Source organism: Natrix helvetica, assembly GCF_964273705.1.
Source record: "Natrix helvetica genome assembly, chromosome: 1".
NCBI lineage: Eukaryota > Metazoa > Chordata > Lepidosauria > Squamata > Natricidae > Natrix > Natrix helvetica.
The window spans coordinates 245633094-245653971 of NC_138548.1; the positions used below are offsets into that span (position 1 = coordinate 245633094).

The 20878-nt window shown below is 41.6% G+C and overlaps 1 protein-coding gene across 1 annotated transcript in view; it reads right to left on the bottom strand.

The window, feature by feature from the left end:
• XYLT2 (xylosyltransferase 2) overlaps nt 1–20878 on the bottom strand; it is a 52183-nt gene that overhangs the window by 29599 nt on the left and 1706 nt on the right. The gene's annotated exons all lie outside the window — the stretch shown is intronic.

Below are 20878 nucleotides of genomic sequence, written 5' to 3' on the forward strand. Positions count from 1 at the left end.
AATGGCGCCCGTAGAACAACCCAGGATTAAAAAAAAATAGCATTTGCATCTATTTTCAGTGACGGCAGAGTGAGGCTAGAGAAGCCCACTTTAAAATGTCCCCCTTCAGCCATGAATAAATGCAGTACATACTTAGCTATTCATGACATGAACATTCAGCTCACAACTGGCATTCCAGGTCTGGAATTGCTCTCTAAGGTAGGTGACTGTTATCCCCATTTTACATAGGGTAAAATGAGGCAGAAAGACCGTGTGGCCCTGGGCTATGCAGATAAAGGAAGATATGAAGGACAAAAGTGGGTTTGTAGCAAAAATGATAAAAAATGCAAGGCATTTTGATGTAAACCAATCACAATTTTATTTGGATTTAGAATGAGTGAATGAGGGATTTATGGGCTACAAGCAGATGCTTTGCGCGTTCCCTCCAAAACAAGCTCCATTCAGTTGAATAAAGCAATAGCAATAGCACTTATGCCACATAAAGGATTACATTCGGATTCTAGAACATATGATTTATAAATGTGTTCTATCTTCCTGAACTACATAGCCCTCAGACGATAACTATCAGCCCAAAACCTGACTAAAAACTATCAAGCTTAAGTGCTTATCTGCTGAACCATATCCGTTTTGATAATTTCAGAATGGAAGGGCTCATCTACATACAAAAAAATGTTGAGAGGAGAAAAGCATGTGGCTGTAAAAATGATTGTCTTCAAGGATGACTCAAGTAGCATCGCTGTCTTCCTAGAAAGTAATGGGGAGCATTTAGTTCTTCTGTATGCAACTCTTCCCCCATTTAAATTCCCCACTTGCACAGCAGGAGTGGAAATTGCCTCTGCCCACGAGAGCACATTCTCTGCTAGTCATCTTCCATCTCCAATGCCATCTTTCCACTTACCAATTCCCCTTAAAAGGCTTCTGCCATAAGAGCTCCAAAATCTTTGCATCTCTTTCCAATAAGGAAAAGGTGAAATATTGGCAAAGTGATAAACATCTTGGCGGGAACCCAACCCTTTCCCTTTGCTAGGTAGCTTCTCTCCACCTCCCTTCATTGTCTAGCTTTCCTTTCTTCCTCCTCCCATCCAGGTTCCGCGAAGCCATTTGATTTGGGTGCTGATGGGAATCTTGACCTCTTGGTAGACATGGGATTGTCTTCCATAAGTCGGGGATTCCCATGAGTGAAACAAAACAAACCCAGAAACAGGCTGCACTGATGAAGTATCAGCCCAACAGGCAGCCAGAGTATAACTATTCAGTGTCCTCCAATTAAATGGAAGGAGGCAGTCCATCAGTGGTCCAATTTGCAGCTTCTGATGGCTACTCCTCATGTACTCCAGAAGGTTAACGTGTATTTTTTCCACTTTTCATAGAAAACAATAGGTTTCTCTTGGATCACCTTGATCCAGCTTCAGCCTGCTTCAGCAGTTGGGTGGCACCAAGATGGAGGCTGAGCTGTGAGGAAACCTCAGTGATCAATAAGAGCGGCATCAAAGCAAAAAGGCTGTTCGGGTGAGATGAACTAAGGTTGACAATCAGAACACATCACTTTCCATTGATACTGTACATCCATTCAAAATTACGTGTCCTGACAATTTTCATCAAAGGTTTTCCAGAGGTTGAAAGCATAGAGCCCCTTGTTTTCCGTGCTTTGTTTACTAGAATCGCTAGACAAACTATTTCTTTCTCTTTTTTGAAAATATCCTCTTATAAAAGTCTAAACTGACTCTCCAAAGTATATTCATGAAATTCATGGATCAGTTTATCAATTTATAGGTCCAATGAATACTATTCAATTTAATTGGGAATTTATCTTTACCTATGCTATGAATGAGTGTCAAGGTTCCCCTCGCACATACCGTATTTTTCAGAGTATAAGACGCACCTTTTTCCCTCAAAAAAGAGGCTGCATCTTCCACACTGAATACAGCATTTTTGGCCTCCCGAAACCCCGCCCCTTCACCAAAATGGCTGTGCATAGACTTTAGGAGGCTTATAGAGTGTTTCTGGGGGCTTGGGAGGGGAGAAATGAGCAAAAAATGGGCCGTTTTTTACTCAAACCCTCCCCCCCCCAGCCACCAGGAACACTCTACAAACCTCCTAAAGGCTATTCATGCTCTTTTTTTTTTTTTTTTTGAAAAAAAGGGGCCCATTTTCGTGAAAAATGGGGTGTTTTGGGGAGTTCTGAAGAGTGCAAAAACTTTTTTTTTAATTTGCTTCTCCAAAATCTTGGTGCGTCTTATACTTCACTGCGTCTTATACCCCGAAAAATACGATATGTGCTAGTCATTCCCAACTCTAGGGGGCGGTGCTCATCTCCGTTTCAAAGCTGAAGAGCCAGCGTTGTCCGAAGACAACTCTGTGGTCATGTGGCCGTCATGACTAAACGCTGAAGGGGCACAGATTGCTGTTACCTTCCCACCAAAGGTGGTTCCTATTTTTCTACTTGCATTTTTACATACTTTCGAACTGCTAGGTTAGCAGAAGCTGGGACAAGTAACAGGAGCTCACTCCGTTACACAGCACTAGGGATTCGAACCGCCGAACTGCTGACCTTTCTGATCGACAAGCTCAGCGTCTTAGCCACTGCATCCCTTGATTCATAGCATAGATCTGCTTTTCCAACCAGGTGCCATTGGCTTTCTTGTTATTGTGATGGTCCTTTACATTTACTCTGATTCGTGATGACTATATGGAAAGTTTATGCCATTTTCTTGGCAACGTTTTGGAAGTAGTTTTCTAGCACTGTATGTTCTTCCCAGGTTGAGAGATAGCGAGTGGTTCAAAGTCACTGTTTAATGCAGGATTAGAAGTCAGGTTCCCCTGCTCCTTATCCAGTGTATTTATCCACCAACTCTCTCTCTCAAAGCAATTTATTTTGCTGATTTGATGAGATTTATATTCTCTACATAAGTGGAAGGTACCAGATTACAGAAGGCTGTCTTCTCTGACCTATGTAATAGTATGTGGGAATGATTTGGGGAAAAAAGGAGGAAAAACTACAGTCTAGACAATAGAGTCCAAAGAAGGGAGAGATGCTGACAATGTTTCAGAAGGGAATATTTCCCTAGTTTTCAGGAGAGTAAAAGTGAAAGAAAGAGGGATATTTTCATTTCATTCCTTGGAAGATTCTGTTAATTCAATCTGTTAGTGTAATCTTGTAGCTGATCTTGTACCCGTGTCCTTCTTTCTGCTTATAACAAAAGCTCAAAGGGTGGCCCCAAGAAGCTTAAATTAGTTTTTAGGATGTACGTTCCTTCAAATCAATCTTGAATCCTGATGGCTTCCTGGACAAATCCATGCAGTGTTCATGGCATAATTTTAGAAGTGGATTACGACTGCCACTCTCCTAAGGCTGAGAAAGAACAACTGGCCAAATGTCACCCAGTTGTCTTTGTGCCGAAGGAAGATCTAGAACCATGGTCTCCCAGCAGTGGTGGGTTCCTGCTGGATCGCACCGGATCGCGCGCGCTCCCTTTCAGCGCTCCACCTGGCTCGCGCGCTCCCTTTCAGCGCTCCACCTGGCTCGCGCGCTCCCTTTCAGCGCTCCACCTGGCTCGCACGCTCCCTTCCGGCGCTAAAACCGGAAGTACAGTCTTGCCCCGCCCCTGGCGAAGCAACGACGCCTGCCTGCGCTCCACCAGCTCGGCTGGGAACGGAGATGAGGAAACATCTCCGTTCCCAGCCGAGCTGGTGGAGCGCAGGCAGGCGTCGTTGCTTCGCCAGGGGCGGGGCAAGACTGTACTTCCGGTTTTAGCGCCGGAAGGGAGCGCGCGAGCCAGGTGGAGCGCTGAAAGGGAGCGCGCGAGCCAGGTGGAGCGCTGAAAGGGAGCGCGCGCGATCCGGTGCGATCCGGCAGGAACCCACCACTGTCTCCCAGTATCTAACCCAGTGACTTTAACTACTAAATCAAAGAGCTTCTGAAAGTAGCTCTAGGGCTCCACAAAGCATTTAGCAAGGCACCTTAGTCGTCATCTTATCTCAAATGTCTGCTGTGCAACCCTCTGAATAATTTTCACAGTCTTAACCAGTACTTCTGAAACAGATAGGTCTCTCAAGATTTAGTACCATTATTGGATACCGAGTCCCAACGGTGCAGTGGTTATAATGCAAAATTTCAGGCAAATTCTGTCCACAGCCTGGAGTTCAATCCTGACGGGGACTCGAGATTGACTCAGCTCTCCATCCTCTCAGGTTGGTAAAATGAGGGCCTGGATTGAAGGGGGCAATATGCTGACATTGTAAACTACCCAGAGCGTGCTGTAAAGCACTATGATGTGATATATATAAATCTAAATGCTATTGCTATAATGTCCATCACAAAAATCCTCCTACCATCTCTACGCTTATTCCTAACAGTTTGGGACAATTGTTTTTACTGTCGGCTTTATTGATAATTGACAAATTGGAATCTACCAAAAAAACAACAACAACAGCAAATCTATTCAAAGCCTTCTATTTTCTCTTCTCCCCTTTTCTGCTTCTCATTCCCATCCTGTTTCAGCTACATAGCCATCCTTAGACGGCTGGGTTTATTTCCCTTCCTTTCCTATCCTGCAAATATTTTTCCCTACTTTTGCAATCATCAAAAGGTTCCCTGGAGCACGGTGATATATTCCTCTTATTTCTCAGTGGCCCCATTCTGGCTACAATCTTGTTGGTGCTCATCAGCTGACTTTGCTATTAGAAAGAAAGATGATTAGATTTGAATTCATTTCAAATAACAACTGACTGCAAAGCTTTTCATACAGTCCCTCCCACTCAGTGTTTTTTTAAGCGTGGGGAAGATGGTTACTTAGGCGTACAACTCTGATAGCTTGTACAAAGGGAAAAAAAGAAAAGTCTCCTGGCTTCCCAAAAGCAACATTCCGCCATTTCTATTCCCAATTTTTCACAATTTGTTTTTAATTTGGGTTGCATGCAATTCTCCTTTTGCAGCAATTGGAAGAAGGAGGGGTGGGGGTGGGGAAGGATCAGACTGTTCACACCGAACATTCTTCAACCACAAGAGTACATGCCTAACGTTGAAAATGACTGAATCTGAGGCAGTTGGAAGGCTGATCTATAATCAAATGCACTACTCCATTAAGGAGGCAGAGGCAGTTATGAAATTGTGCTGGAGGGGAGGGGTGAGGCTTTCCAATCCCCATGTCAACCTTCTCTGCACTATTTTTGTATGCTAAGCAATGAGTGTTTGTACACTAAGCTAGCATAGTGTAAAGGGTGAATTGGGGAAGACTGGGAATAAGACAAATGTCAGGCTTGGAAGCCATCTTTGTACTGGGCCTCAAGTCTGCCGTATATTCAAACATATTCTACTGTGGGAAAGTAGGAGGAGGGATTGTATGGAGCATGGGAGATATGTAGCCAAAATAACCTTCTTCCTCAGAGAGTCAAGGTCATCTTGTCCCTGCACCTGGACTGACGTGGATGGGAGGAATCTTCCTTCGTGGCAGTGATTGATTGGCCCATGTGATGGACATGTGGGAGCTGGGGCAGGGTCTTGGACTTTCAACTGGGTGGGGAAAACTTGGAAGCTTTCAGATTCGGGTTTTCCCAGATGTGCCAGCATGGCTTCTGTAATAAATTGGAACTTGGAGGAACTTCTGGACTTGGACTCTTATTTGATTGAGGATGCTATCTGGAACCTTGACAACAAATTTTCTTTGTTTGATAGTAATGATTTCTATCGTCTGAACAGATTGAACAAATACAATTATTCCAGTTTCAGTCAGACATTAAGAAGTAGTTCTGCATCTTTCCTCAATTTAGTGTCTCTCTAGAAAAGTATGGGGGCACCTCCCAAAATGGCCCAACTATTAACGTCCAAGAGACTCCTGATCTCAACATGCATAGAAAACATCAGTGAGAGGGGGAAAGCTACTCTACCGTTTCCCTGGTTTTGCTCAGTTTGATTCACAAGACCAGACTTGTAATGTAATTGAAGGGGCAAAGTTACCCAACTGGTTTAAACAGAGTTTTGAGAAACGAGAGTCCCCTAGAATAAGATTTAATATAAAGTGAATGTGTAAAAAAAAAAAACCTGCTTAGTTGCCACATTCTTGTACAAACATTGGCACCCACGCTTATACAGGATTTGAAATATAATCTCCTTTATTATACATCTTTATAATTAAAAGTCATCATTATCTTGCCTGATGTCCCCTCAAGGGAAAGTGCTTTACTCTTCAACGCAAGACTGTTGAAGAAAGTATATCAACTCCCTCTATTATTGTGGTCTTCTAACCTCTCCCACTCTTTGCTTCTTTTTGAGCCAATTACTTAAATACAGGTACTGTAAAATTATGCTGGAGCTTGTTATTACTCAGTGAATAGGTAAGTATTAAAAACCAATATAATAGTCAGAAGTGACCAGAGCTGTGGTAGTGCAGTGGTTAGAGTGCAGTACTACAGGCTACTTCTGCTGATTGTCAGCAGTTTGGCAGTTCAAGTCCCACTGCTCAAAGTTGGCTCAGCCTTTTATCCTTCCAAGGTGGATAAAATGAGGATCCAGATTGTTGGGGTCAATATACTGACTCTGTAAACTGTTTAGAGAGGGCTGTAAAAGCACTATGAAGCGGTATATAAGTCTAAGTGCTATTGCTATTTCTGGTCTACCACCATACACAAACTAATGGAAAACTAGGCCAGTTCACATATAAACAATTTTGAAGCTGCCCCTTCTCTAAGTGGACAGCTGAAAGGAGAATGCATATTTGGAAAAAAATGTCATTGTTTTTTAAAATATTATTTTAAGTACATGCTTGTCCACCTGGAAGAAAATGCTTTATTGTCTCTTGTCCCAGAACACATCATTGATATGAAAAACTCATTCTATGCATACTTCTGCCTCCTGGGATATGACTTATCTGTTATATCTTTGTGGCAACTCTAGGTTTAGCTTTACATTTACAGTTCCCATTTCAAAAAATATCCAAAGGATTACCTCTGATTCAAGCTAAACTGATTTTGTACAAAAAAAAAATCACCCTAGTGAAAGGGAAGGGCAATAATTAAATCTTAAATCTGAATAAACTCTGGTCATAAGAATGTTACAGAAACCCACACAATCCGAAAATTAAAAAGTTATACAGTATTATCTTCTCATTAAGCATGAAAAACTAATTTTTCTCAATTTGAATGTGGAATTCTGGATGTGGAGTTCTTCAGACAAAGCAAGGAAAGACTTTATTTGAAGTCTATTAATCTGGAGGTCATGAAAATTGACCAAGGCTTCACTACCCCGGTTGACATTGACTCAAGCCAATCACTCTACATCTGTTGCTTAATAGGTTCTCTAACAATGATATTCTTACTTACTAAGTGATCGATACGGAGTCCATTCTAAAAGAAGCATAAGTAGGGAATTAAGTCTTTTAGGTGATCTTTTCTATTAAAGGTGGTCCTCGACTTACAACCACAATTCACCCAAAATTTCTGTTAGGTGAGACATTTGTTAAAAGAGTTTTGCCCCATTGCAGTTGATAAGTTGGTAGCACTGTTGTTAAAAGAATCTGGCTTCCCCACAGACTTTACTTGTCAAAAGGTCGCAAAAAACAATTACATGACCTTGGGACACAGCAACAGTTATAAGCATGAACTAGTTGCCACGTGTCTGAATTTTGATCATGTGACCATGGGGATGCTGCAAAAGTTATAACTGTGAAAAATGGTCCTGTCACTTTATTCAGTGCTGTTGGAATTTTGAACGGCCACTAAATGAACTGCTATAAGTCGAGGATTATCTGTACAGTGCAAGGAAACAATCACACAATAACTTGAATCCTGCTAATTTGGACTTACATTGAAATCTTCACATATATAACGGTATACAGTACTGTGCTTCCCCGAAAATAAGACAGGGTCTTATTTTTTTTTGGCCCCCAGAAATAAGCGCTTGACCTTATTTTCGGGAAGGTCTTATTATTTTTAAGGTGCAGGAGGTGGCGAGCGTGGTCACCTCATGGCTGCTGCTGTGTTGCAATATTTTCGGGGAGGGCCTATTTTCGGGGGAGGGATTATTTTAGCGCATGCGCTCAAAAGCCCAATTAGGCTTATTATCCGTGGAGGTCTTATTTTCAGGGAAACAGGGTATGTAAAACCTTCCCTACTACAGAAGTCCTGCTGCACTCACGGACAGCCAGCTGCTCTTCACAGATGCCACACTGTCACAGTCTGGGAAACTACCTTAAAAGCCTTTTGTGGCCTGGGTTCAGGTTACTTGAGGAACCAATTTATCCCACTGAGATTGGCCCCGGGCTGTTACAGAAGGTGTGCTATGGGCTCTGTCAGCCAGGGAATTCTGGCTGCTGGAGTCCAAGAGAAGAGCCTTCTCTGCCATTGCTCCCGTCCTTTGGAACTTACCTCCAGGAGTGAGGTCAGCTCTGATCCTGATGGCCACCTTCCACAGGAGCTTGAAGATCTGGCTCTGCCAGTTAGCCTGGGGCTCCAATGGGGGAGCCTCATACTTGAAGTGGTTGATAGATTAATAACAGATCCCCTCTCCCCACTCCCATGCTCAGCCTATTCCCTCCCTCCCATCTTTTAGCTTAAATTATAGCTGATGATTTGTATTTTATAGTGTTTTATTTCTTATTCTATTCATATTGTTGTATTGTTTTATTTTTTTAATATTGTAAACTGCCCAGAGTCACCTTGTGGTTGAGATGGGTGGCAGATTAAATACAATTAATTAAATTAAATTGTAGATAGATAGAGGATACCTTGTTTCCCCCAAAATAAGACCTATTCTAAAAATAAGACCTAGCATGTTTTACATGTGTGCCAAATATAAGCCCTACCACCACCACCCCAAATAAGCTCTACTTAAGAGCCTGGTCAGCCGCCCCCCATTCTGTCTGGTCGCTTGCTTTTTAAGGTGCAGGAGGTGGCGAGCATGGTCACCTCATGGCTGCTGCTGTGTTGCAATATTTTCGGGGAGGGCCTATGCTGTGCTGCGGTCACAAGGTGAAGGGTGGTAGATCTGCTGCGTGCGCCCCACAATGGCTTACCTCAGGACCCCTGTAGCCAGGCCACCCATGCGCCGACACCTACCTCAAGGTGGAAGCACCAGCAACCATGTGCAGCAGGAGTCCACATGGCCACCAGCCCATTTCCTCTGCTTGCTGCGAGGCAGGTGTGGGGACATGGATGGCCTGGCTGTGGGGGCCCGAGGTAAGTCAGTGTGGGGTGTGTGGGGCAGCCCCACCCCCTTGCCTCACAGTGGTGGCACTGGCATACCGCACGGCCTCCTGCCCTGTGGAGAGCAAAAAGAAGTGGGCCTCCCATACATGGGGAAAAAAAAAGGTAGCCCCTGAAAATAAGCCCTAGTGTTTAGTTTGGGGCCCAAAAGAAAATAAAACTCAGTCTTATTTTTGGGGAAACACGGGTAGATAGATGATTGATTGATTGATTGATTGATTGATAGATAGATGATAGATAGATAGATAGATAGATAGATAGATAGATAGATAGATAGATAGATAGATAGATAGACAGACAGACAGACAGATGCTCACTGTTGCTCATGGGTTGATTTCTACAACTGTTGAACAAGTGGATTCCAGGAAAGCATATCCTAACCAAGATAAAATGTGGAAGGATGAAAATAAATGCCAAATGAATGAGACACACATGCTGCAAAGTGGCACTTCTGTTCTATGAAAAACAATGCGCTCAAAGCCAAACTAGCCCGTAGTGTTTGCACCTTTATGATTTTCACACCTGCCATATTTTTAACATTTCAGTGATCAAACCAATCACCCTTGTTCTACAGAGGATTTTAAAAAAATAAAAATAAACCAGCAGTTCTGATTCCCAAACAAGCTTAACACAAACAAGGATCAAAAACTTCCTCCGGTTTCTACTTCAAACGTGCGTCCCAGAGAGATGCTAGAACAGGCAGAGATAACAGTTCATTAGTCACCAGCTGGAGCCATCTGTTCAGGGATTTGCAAGCCTGTTTTCTCCACTCGGGAGGTGAAAGCCAAAGACGGAGACAGGCAAACAACGGAAGTCTTGCTCCCCTTTCAAATCCACACATCCTGACAGACATCCTGGCTAGGAAAGAGACACTTCCATCCTTTTGGAAAGTAAGGAACGCAGCTTCCCTTTCAGCCTGGGGCAAGCAAGGACCGTATACCACAGAATGAATTCACCTTCATTTCTTTCCAAAACAAAGCTGTTTTATTGAAATGTTTGAATTCTTGGTTAGGATCCGTGCTAAAAGCTTTTTCTGCCTTCTTGTGATTAAAGCCCATCGATGGCATCTTCTTCTCAACAGCAGCCTTCAATGCAAGGCAACAACAGACAAGGGAAGGCCAGCTGTAAAGACACCTGTTTCCTGTGCTTCCCTGTTCCTCTTGCACATGTGCCCTGCTAAGCATTAAAGCTGGGCCCTTCTGAATAGTGCCTTCAAACACAGCTGTATGTGGATCGTTTTCCCAAGAAGCTCTTCATGTGAACCATGACTGGCAAAAGCACATCCGTCCAGGTTTTTCACCTGCTACCGGCTGTCAGTTAAGGAATTCTGCGGCTTCTAATTGCTACACACAGCAATGCCAAAGCAATCTCCTCTGCTTGAATCATAAAGGAAAGGAAATACAGTGCTGCAGACTTTGAGGCTGACTCTGCCTGTGTCCAGAATCCAGATTAAATGCCCACCTCCCACACTCCTAAACTTCCTCCTTGCTTTTTTTGCTTCACCTCCACCCACTACACCAAAGGGGCAGGCACACATTCTTTAAAAGCAAAAGGAACAGAGCATCTTACACAACCTCAAGGCATCCAATCTTGGCAGGCAGCAAGAAAAATGCTATTACCTCTACCCAGGTGGTTCTCATGGCTCTGCTTTACCATCTGTCACAGCTCCAATTCCTATACCTGAAGAACAGGTGGACTGCGGATTTACTTGGCCTTTTGTTAAAAGACAGATTTCTTGGTAAAACATAAGGTGGTACTTACATGCTTATCTACATATCCTCCAGAATAGGAACTAGTCACCATCACATTAGTAAGACACCTAACATGAGTCAGGAACATAAAGAGATGGGCAGCACCTGGCCTGGACATCATCCACACCGACTGGCTAAAACTGGGGTGTCAAACTGGCAGCCCACAGGCCGGATGCGTCACATGCAGGCCACACCCACCCCAGCTACGCGAATGGGGAAAAACATCGTGAAACATCACATGATGGCAACATGACATTTCGAGTTTGACACCCGTGGGCTAAAGAAACTAACAGCAGTCATGAATGCTTAGCGGCCCAAACAAACCAGTTTTGTCTAGCAGCAGGCTTCGACCAGACTAAAAGAAGCAAGGATAGTGCTGCTCATGAAAGACCCCCACAAGGGAACATCACCTTCTAACTACCAGCCAATAACCTGTTTCCCCACAACATGGAAAATTCTGTTTGGGCATCATAGCTGCCGTATGGGCTCAGAAGGACATTGGGGAAACACCAGAGGTTCAAAACATCAGTTGCTCACAGATACAGCATACAATCTTGCCCAAGATTCAAGGTCCAGTCAGATCAATCTGAGCAAAGCATGGATAGACCAAAGGAAAGCCTATGGCTCAATGCCATACACGTGGATCTGTGAATACCTGGCACCATGCAAAGTGAGCAGGACACCAAGGACCTTCCTCAATAACTCAATGGGATTGTGGAAAACAACACCAGATGTCAACTCCAAACAGCTTGCATAAATAGTCATCAAATGCAGCATATACCAACAGTGATGCACTGTTCCCGCTGCTGTTCTGCATAGCCCCCCCCCTCACTCACATAAAACACAAGAATATGAGTTCAAGAGTGGAACCACTACATTATTACAACCACCACTATTCAGACTACAGATGTGGTTGGATGACAATAAAGAAGTTAGTAGCTAGATAATAAAGTGGAACTACCATCAGGCCACATAGCAGACATGGAAACCGTGAGGAGGAGGCAAGGAAGATAACAACATCCAAAATATTACAGGCCCTGGAGAGCCATCTCAATGGGAAGAAGATCCGTGCCGTGAACACATATGCCCTGTCAATCATCAGACAGACTACCAGTATAGTGAGCTGGCCAAAGGGGGCCTGCTGATGTGAAGATCTGGGAGCTCCTCACAATGTACAGAGGTTTTCATCCCAAGTCCAATGCCCACAGACTATACACCAGCAGGAAAGAGAGCAGGAGGGGGTCTAGTAAGTATCAAAGCCATTGTCCTGAATGAAATCCAGAGCATCCAGGTGCAGATCAGTAAAATGGCACCGAAAGATGAGCTGCCAAGAGAATGCCTGAGGCAGCTGCAGCAGACACGGGAAGAAGATCAAGCAGAAGATCAAGCAGAGGCAGAGGAAGTGCCATGGCAAAACAAAACACTGCATGGGAGGTGCCACTGACAGGAAGCTACGGTGGCAGACATTGGGAAATTCTATGAGTGGCTGGAAAGGGCCAGACTAAAAGACAGCACTGAGGCACTGATCATAGCAGCACAAGAAAAGGCACTAAGCACCAGAGCCATTAAAGTAGGGGTCTACTACACCAGATAGAACCTGAGGTGCAGATTGTGCAGTGAGGCCCCTGAGACTATCCAACACATAGTGGCGGGGTGTAAGTTTCAGGCAAAAACAGCATACGCTGAGCGGTACAATCCAACTTCCCTGGAATTACATACAGGCACATATGAACAGTGTATGGGCATATTTAGAGGGAAGATGCCACAGAAGGTCATGGAGAATAACAACTAAGATCCTGACAGGAAGATCCTGATCATCAACCAGACATTACAATTGTAGTCAAGGACTACAATTGGTGATAGAGGTAGCAGTTCCAAGTGACTACATCAGGAAGTAGTATGAGAAATTGGAGAAGTACCAGCATCTCAAATCAAAGATCAAAGTGATCCCAGGGATGGTAGGAGTAGTAGAGGCTGTGACTCCTAAGCTGGGGGACTAGCTCCAACAGATTCCAGGAATAATGTTGTTGTCGTTACCTATTCAGAAGAGTACTGGGAACAGCCAAGGTAATGTGCACAACCCTCAAACTCTTAGCCCTCTGGTTGAGGACCTGAGATTGAGGAAGATGCCAATCATCCAAAGGGGTCAAAAGAGATTATTTAAATTAATTTAGAAATTTTCAACACAGTAAAATATACATAGAACAATTAAAACAAGGAACCACAAAAAAATAGAGAAATAAGAAAAAGACATGCAATTATGCTTTTTGCCCTCATGTCTATCAAGCAAATGTTATGTTAAACTCCCCCCCCCCATCTCTTTGTCCTTTTAAAGCTCCAAATCCCCAAATCATTAATTCGATTTTTCTTCTTTCAACCAAAAGTCCACATAAGGTTTCTAGGTGTTTCCAAAAAGCCAAACTGGTCAGCGTCACTATTTCTTCATTCAGGTAAGTTTATAATCTAGTCTGCCACTGTAGGCAGACTGGATGTCCTGTACTTCATTGCTTTTCCAGCTCTTTGCATACAAGAACACAAGGCGATACTTTTTAAAATACAGAACTGACTTGACTTCGGGCGGGGGATGGGACTAAGAGGGTTTAGCATCTGAGACAAGGAGAATGATGGAATTTAAAATGTAACCAAGAAAATATAGCTTATACCTTATCCCTAAGAAAATCAATGTTTTATTATTTCATTCTTTTCCTCATGATCAAAAAGGCACCCCTCCTCCTTTTATCTCTTGTTTGCACAACTAGGCACTTGAGGGATGCAATGTATAGTGTTTGAGGCTTTAAACTCCACATCATAAGCATTACAGACTGACCCAGTAAGCAATATTTTTTGTAGCAATTACTTTTGCTCTGTTATGTTCTACCCAGCTCATTTGTTGTCCCAATCCCCTTGCTGCGAATATACTTTTTCATACTCCTGCCTATGTCCCTAGTCTCATGTTGACCTATTTGCATACATACAGAAGAAGCTGAAAATTAAGTTCTATCACGCAGTAGTCAACATTGGGGGATATATTCCATGGCCTTTTGATCCATGTCACATTTTATTTTCAATGAACTCTTAACTGAGATCTAAGAACAGTCAAACGCCACCGAATAAGGGTATAAAATGATTTCTTCTCTTGTATCCACAATTTTTAGGAGATTGGGCTTTAAGGATACTTTGAAAAACCAATTCCAGCACCAACAGATTCATTCAGATATTATTTTGGGTTTTCTTTCTAGATTCTACAGAAAATGTACTTGGGTTTTGCTAGAAGCATGTACAAAAGAAGGTTTTGTGCACAAAAGAAGCACAGGTCAATCCAGTCCTGAAGTAGGGATCCCGAGATCAGCTACTATCATATATCAACTGGAACCTAAAGTTTCAAAAAAAAAAATGCAGGAAGTCTGGCTTCTAGAATTTGTATTTCTTTCCACAGAGATGTCACACTACCTAACAATCAAAGGACCGTTCCCTTCTCTGGTTATTCCTTTCTGTGCCTGAAACAAAGTTTCAACTAAGTCAATCCTCACCCTAGCCATCACATGTCTGTCTGACGCTTCTATTCCACCCCCTCCCCCAAATACAAAATGCTGAGAAAAATAAATAAAGCGTGCAAATTGTGACTGTTCCAAACTCTGGCTACCCCAAAACCTAAAGATCCTTCGCTTCTGATTTCTGAAGCATTAGCAAACATTATCCTCAGCCATGAAGGCTGTAAGGGAAAAGGGACTTCTCTGAGTCACAGATTATGTTCTGAAACAGCACGTAAGCTGCTTTTGTTGAGTTACGGAGTGGATGAGAAGTTATCCAAATTCTAAGTCGAAATGTAAGGGTCTAAAAAAAAATCCTTTTCAGAGGGAAAACAGTTTTTACTCAAATTGTATAGAATGAAGAGCAGCACTCTTCACCATTACATGATTATCCCCGCACATTATGTCAGGCACTCACAAATCTAAGAAAATTTTTGATGCTTAGTAAATTTAGCACTTTGGAAAATTCCTTCCTACTGCCTTCTGTGCTTTAGTCTGAAGATAGCAGGAGCAAAATATTCCAGGTCTGCCTCAAATATATAAACCAAAGTAACTAACAAAGTACGGAGAGTCCTTGACGTACGACCACAATTGAACCCAAAATTCTGTTGCTAAGTGAGACATTTGTTAAATGAGCTTTGCCCCATTTTACGACCTTTCTTGCCAGTTAAGAGAACCACAGTAGTTCTTGCTAGAAGGTTGCAAAAGGTGATCACTATGAACTTGAGGCACTACAAACGTCGTAAATATGAGTCAGCTGCTAAGCATCTGACTTTTGATCACATGACCAAGGGGAGGCCGTAACACTCGTGTGAAAAGCAGTCTTTTTTTTCAGTGCCATTGTAATTTTGAATGGTCACTAAGTGAACTCTTGTAAGTCGAGGACTACCAGTATTAGCATTTAATTGTTTTTATACAACCAATGTATTGGTGTTGAGGTATTTCGTTAAGATTGAATTGCTCCCCCCCCCTCCTTTTTGGAATGCTCTCTGTTCACCATTTCAAGCTGTAAAGTCAATGCAATTTTCTAATTTTCTTTTAGGAGACATTCGTGTATATATAAATAAAATTAGCATAAAGTATTCATAGAGGTTTTTCTTATCTCTCCGATTTGAATTCTCAGTGGATGTTTTAAATAAAACAAATGGTGCAACCAAGAGATACTTCAAGCATCTGAGGACCCCACAGCTGGAATGCAACCATGTTTACTTTGAAGTGCCACATGAATTTAAAGGAGCTTTATTTCCTGGATGTATGCTTTAGAATGAAGCCTGTTTACATTTCTATTTCATTTTGCTGTTTAAAAGAACATCCTCTTGTTTCAACAATGGAGCTATGTATGCACAGATATGCTGTATTGGTGACTTAGAAGTTATGTTTTTTTGTAGATAATGCACCTCCTAGTAGTTCCTTTATATGAACAATGTCTTTTTTTAATGCTGCAAACTTGTACAATCTAGGACAGGGGTGTCAAACTAACGACATCATGGCGGCATCACATGATGTATCGCAACTTTCCCCCCCTTCACTAAACTGGGCATGGCCAGCGCATTATGCATCCGGCCTATGGGCCGTGAGTTTGACAGCTCTAATCTGGGAGAAAGACACTTCTTATCATCCCATCCCACCATGATGAAATTTGGATTCTTACATATTTGTTAAATGCAACATTCTGGAGCAGGGATGAGAAACGTGAGTGCCCCTTCCCCTGGCTCCTGAACCTCCGTGCCCCCCTCCATCATGACTGCTACCCACCCCTGCTGCTTTGTTGAATGCTGACCGTAGGTTCCTCCTACAGGTAGCCCTTGACTTACAACCATTTGTTTAATGTGAAGTTACAATGGCATTGAAAAAAGTGACATGATTATTTTTCACTCTTAGGACATTTTGCAGCATCTCCATGGTCACATGATCAAAATTCAGACACTTGGCAACTGATTCATATTTATGCCGGTTACAGTGTCCCGGGGTCATGAGATCCTCCTTTATGCCCTTCTGATCAGCAAAGTCAATGGGGAAGCCAGGTTCACCTAATAACCCTGTCATTAATTTAAAAACTGCAGTGATTCACTAAATAACTGTGGCATGAAAGGCCGTAACACCGGGCAAAATTCACTTGACAAGTATCTCGCTTAGCAACAGAAATTATACTGTATATATAATTTCTGTATATTGAAATGGGAAAACACGAAAGCAGAACGTAGGAACTCTAAAATAAAAATGAAGAAAACTTCTGAAAACTCGGTCCCACCCATGATATTGTTGAGGTCCCACCCAAGGTATAGCCTTGGGGCCTTCCACTGCTTTAAAGGATTGTTTTAAAAAGTTCATCTTCTTGTTTTCTCTTCCACAACTCCCATTTCTGTTCCGGAATAACACAGCCCACAATTTTTCTCTTAAAGTGTGTCACGCAAACACTATACTTAGCTAAAGCCTTTGTCTCCCAACAGAACTTGAAGAAATCAGGAGGGGCAGTAAGAGTTTTTGGAAAACAGAAAATCCCAAAGTGTTGCTTTAAAAAGCGTGATTTAAAACAACCCACTTTGCAACTAATTGTCTCTTTAAGGAAGTCACGTAAGAGCTGCAGGCAACCATTGGTGCTTTCATATATCCTAAAGAGATAAAAGGTGTCTTGGGAACGGCTGGTTTCTTTTTTTATATTTCAATATTGAAATGCACAAAACTACCCGCTCCAGAATCTTCATCATACAATCAGAGGGATTTCCCCTGAAATAAAGAAGCCACGAATTGGAGTTCAGTTTCAACTGGCAACTGGTATTTGGAGCATGTCTAGCAGAGCCTTTGAATTCTTCACTGTTAATTCAAGCTGCGCTCTTCTGTCAAACAGTAAACTCCATTAAGTTCAAGAGGAGAGGCACTTAGGACTGTAGTATCAGTTCCCCAACTACTATCCAATAGCCCCCAAATCAATAGGTTACCTTGCTTGGAATTGACTAAAATTACATCTTAGGGTGTAATTGGCTTAATGGATATTTTTCAGAGAAGCAGTAACTCAATGCTGGGAATTTATTTTTTGACAGAGGCCCCTTAAGGAACCATCCAATCCAAACCCGATAAAATCATAGCAAATAAAAGATAAGCCTCTAATTTATTCACATAACCCCTCTCTCCTACTGCAAAGAAACGCACAATTATTTTGCATTCATTATTTTATATGCACTGTGAATCACAGTTCTATATTGGCTTGATTAAATCTGTACTGACTTCTCTTTTTTTAGCCTGTTTTAATCTGCATGATAATGTAGCTACTGCATTTTTCAAAAAAAAAAAAAAGGTCAATGAAGTGATCAGAGATTAAACAGAAATCTTAGGAAGGAAGGATGGCTTCCATGTCTTCACTTGAAGGAGAAGGCACCCATTCAGATAACAAAAATAGCAATAGCACTTAGACTTATATACTGCTTCATAGTGCTTTATAGCTCTCTCTAAACGGTTTACCCGGTCAGCATATTGTCCCCAACCACCTGGGTCCTCATTTGTACGAAATAAACTATTCCACAATCTAAAATGTTTATTTACTTTTTATTTATTTGTTTCCCTCCTTTATAAGTAAGTCAAGGCAGCGAATAAACCCACAATATTTCCTCCTTCTCTTATTTTCCCACAACAACCCTGTGAGGTAGGTAGTTAGGTAGGCCTAAAATCACCCGGCGAGCTTTCAGACCTAAGGTGGAACTAGAACTCACAGTCTCCAGATATCTAGGCCAGCACTTTAAGTCCACACAACGTTTAGTTATCAAGTTTGAGAACCGCTGCTTTAGAATATTCTGAAGTGCTCTACAAAGTGAATCACAACAGTAAGTAATTTTGTTGTTCATATTAGGTCCACAGAAAGAAAAAGAAAAACCCAAAACCCCAGGAAGCTCCTGAGAGGTAGCAGACGTGAAAGAAGTTCCATAAAAAGATTCCCACAAAGGGATTTGTCCAACCATTTTAACAGTTCCATAGGGCAAAGGTGTTCCTTAGTTGGTAGAACGCTGAAAGTGCCCTCTAGCACAGCAGATGGCAAGACATCAATTTGGACTTCTAAAAAAGCTCTCTAATATTTGGGCAGCGTCAAGGCTTTAAAATAACAGGCAGACTAGATGAATTGAATTGAGAAAGCTAGCATATTACGGTCATAGGTCTTACCCACACTTGCTGGCTTTGATGAAATCTTAGCCCAAAAGTTGCCTGGTTGAATGCCACTTTTTATCATGTTCTTCTTCAATAACAGTCTTAGGGGAGCTTTACCGTATGATTATTTAGTCCAAAGTAAATTAATTAAACCCAGAGGGTAAAGCATATATGCCCCAAGACTGCCTTTTCAGGCCCTGACCAATATGACTGATTTACCTTTTCCAAAATCTACTTAATCCTGTTCTCTAATTGGAAGATCCTTGTCCAGCTTTTGCTCTCCAGATGTGCTAGACTTCAACTCTCATAATCCCCAGAGATTGCCCCGTTGACATGCAATTTGTAGTAAAACCACATGGAGAGTGCTAGGGAGGGCAAAGCAAAGGGCAAGAGTTTTGTTGATTGCTACTTGACTGCCTCCATAGACCTGGTGGCTGTCACAATGGCAAAAATTAATGTCAAGAAGTTTGATTTTCTATGCCTTCTCCGCTTGTATTTAATTAAGAAACAATACTTGTTCTTTCTTCTTATACAGTTATAATTTAACTACCAAGCAATACTTTGGGTAAACATTGTGCTTCTGAAGGTCACAGAAGCTGAAAACAAGTATAGGTAGCCCTCAACGTACAACCATTTCTTTAGCAACTGTTCCAAGTTACAAAGGCAGTGGAAAAAGTTACTTACAACTGGTCCTCACACTTATGACCATTGCAGCATTCCCACTGTCATGTGGACAAAATATGGGAGCTTGGCAACTGGTATGTATTTAAAACTGTTGCAGCATCCCGGGGTCACAATTTGCAACATTCTCAACAAGCAAAGTCAACGGGTGAAAAAGTAATAGAATCAAGTGTAACTTGCTTATCAACAGAAATTCTCGTTTCAGTTATGGTCATAAGTCAAGGACTACCTCCAGCAGGAAAGCACTCAAGAAGGTTTAGAGACTTTTCCCTTGGCTTTTAAGACACCATTCTCTTTTTTTTTTTTTTGTAATAATTTTTTATTGTTTTTGTCTTTTTATCACATATTACAATCTTTATATCAACAGTTTGTACAATGTTACATCGTCGTATCTATGTATGTTTTCCTCTCTTTACCATATATTACAATCCTTATGTCATCTTATCTATACATTTTTATGATATTTAACATATTTACCTACTTTTATATACAGTTCTATGTTTATTTATGTATATTGTTTTCGGCTTAATTGTTTTTCTTATTATCCAACCATTCATACCACTTATTCCAAATTTCGTAGTATTCCGATTCTTCTTTGTCCTTTAATTTTTGAGTTAGTTTGTTCATCTCTGCGCACTCCAAGACACCATTCTTAAGACACCCATAACCTTTGACTTTCCAAACAGAAAAGCAAAACATGATCTCTTCATAATTAGTGCACTACATGTTATGTCAGAGGCATGTTAACGATTTTTGTGGTAGGCATAAGAAGGATCAAGTCCATCTCAAACAACCAGGCTATTTTATATGCCTGCAAAAAAACAAACCAGTACAGGTATCTCAAAATATAAGTTGGATATTCCATAACCAATACGGTTTTGAAAAAGCTATACTATGTTAAGCCCAACTAAATTAAGAAAATCAGGGGAAAAGTGCAAATTCTGAAGAACACAAATTAGGAACAAATGATGGAGAACTTCACAGCACCAAATAATTCAAATTTTTCAGGTGCTCAAATGTCTTTACCAGGATTAAACTCCAATCATAACTATTTTAATTATACAGGCACCCATATGCACACACATTCGGACACACAACTGTTCAGATTAAGGCATGTTGAAAATTGTGGAATGATTAGCATGGCCAAATTTCCAAATTCTCCTATGTTTCTATGTTATTCCAAGTTGACGCTTCTCAATTCATGTCCAAAGATATTTTTTGTTTCCCCATAAACATTTATTAAATCAATGAAACAAACCCCAAAATGGCATACATTATTACTATTTTGGTTTTACTTCCTCAGTAAACTTGAGGTGGCTATGTTGATCTTTGCTTTGAATTTTTCAATGTACGTTCAGGACTCTGAACATGAGTACACATATATCCTGACTGAAATGGAAAGAAAAATGCCAAACCAACTTTTTAGTCTTAAAACTTGGTGAAGAACAATAAACGTGGTAATGTGGATAGAACAAGGCACAATCTTTTATCCAGGGCCTAGCAGGAATTTACATCCATTTCACTTTCCTCCTGGCTTGAGATATTTCCCTGCAGCACCTATATTTCTATATGGCGAATATG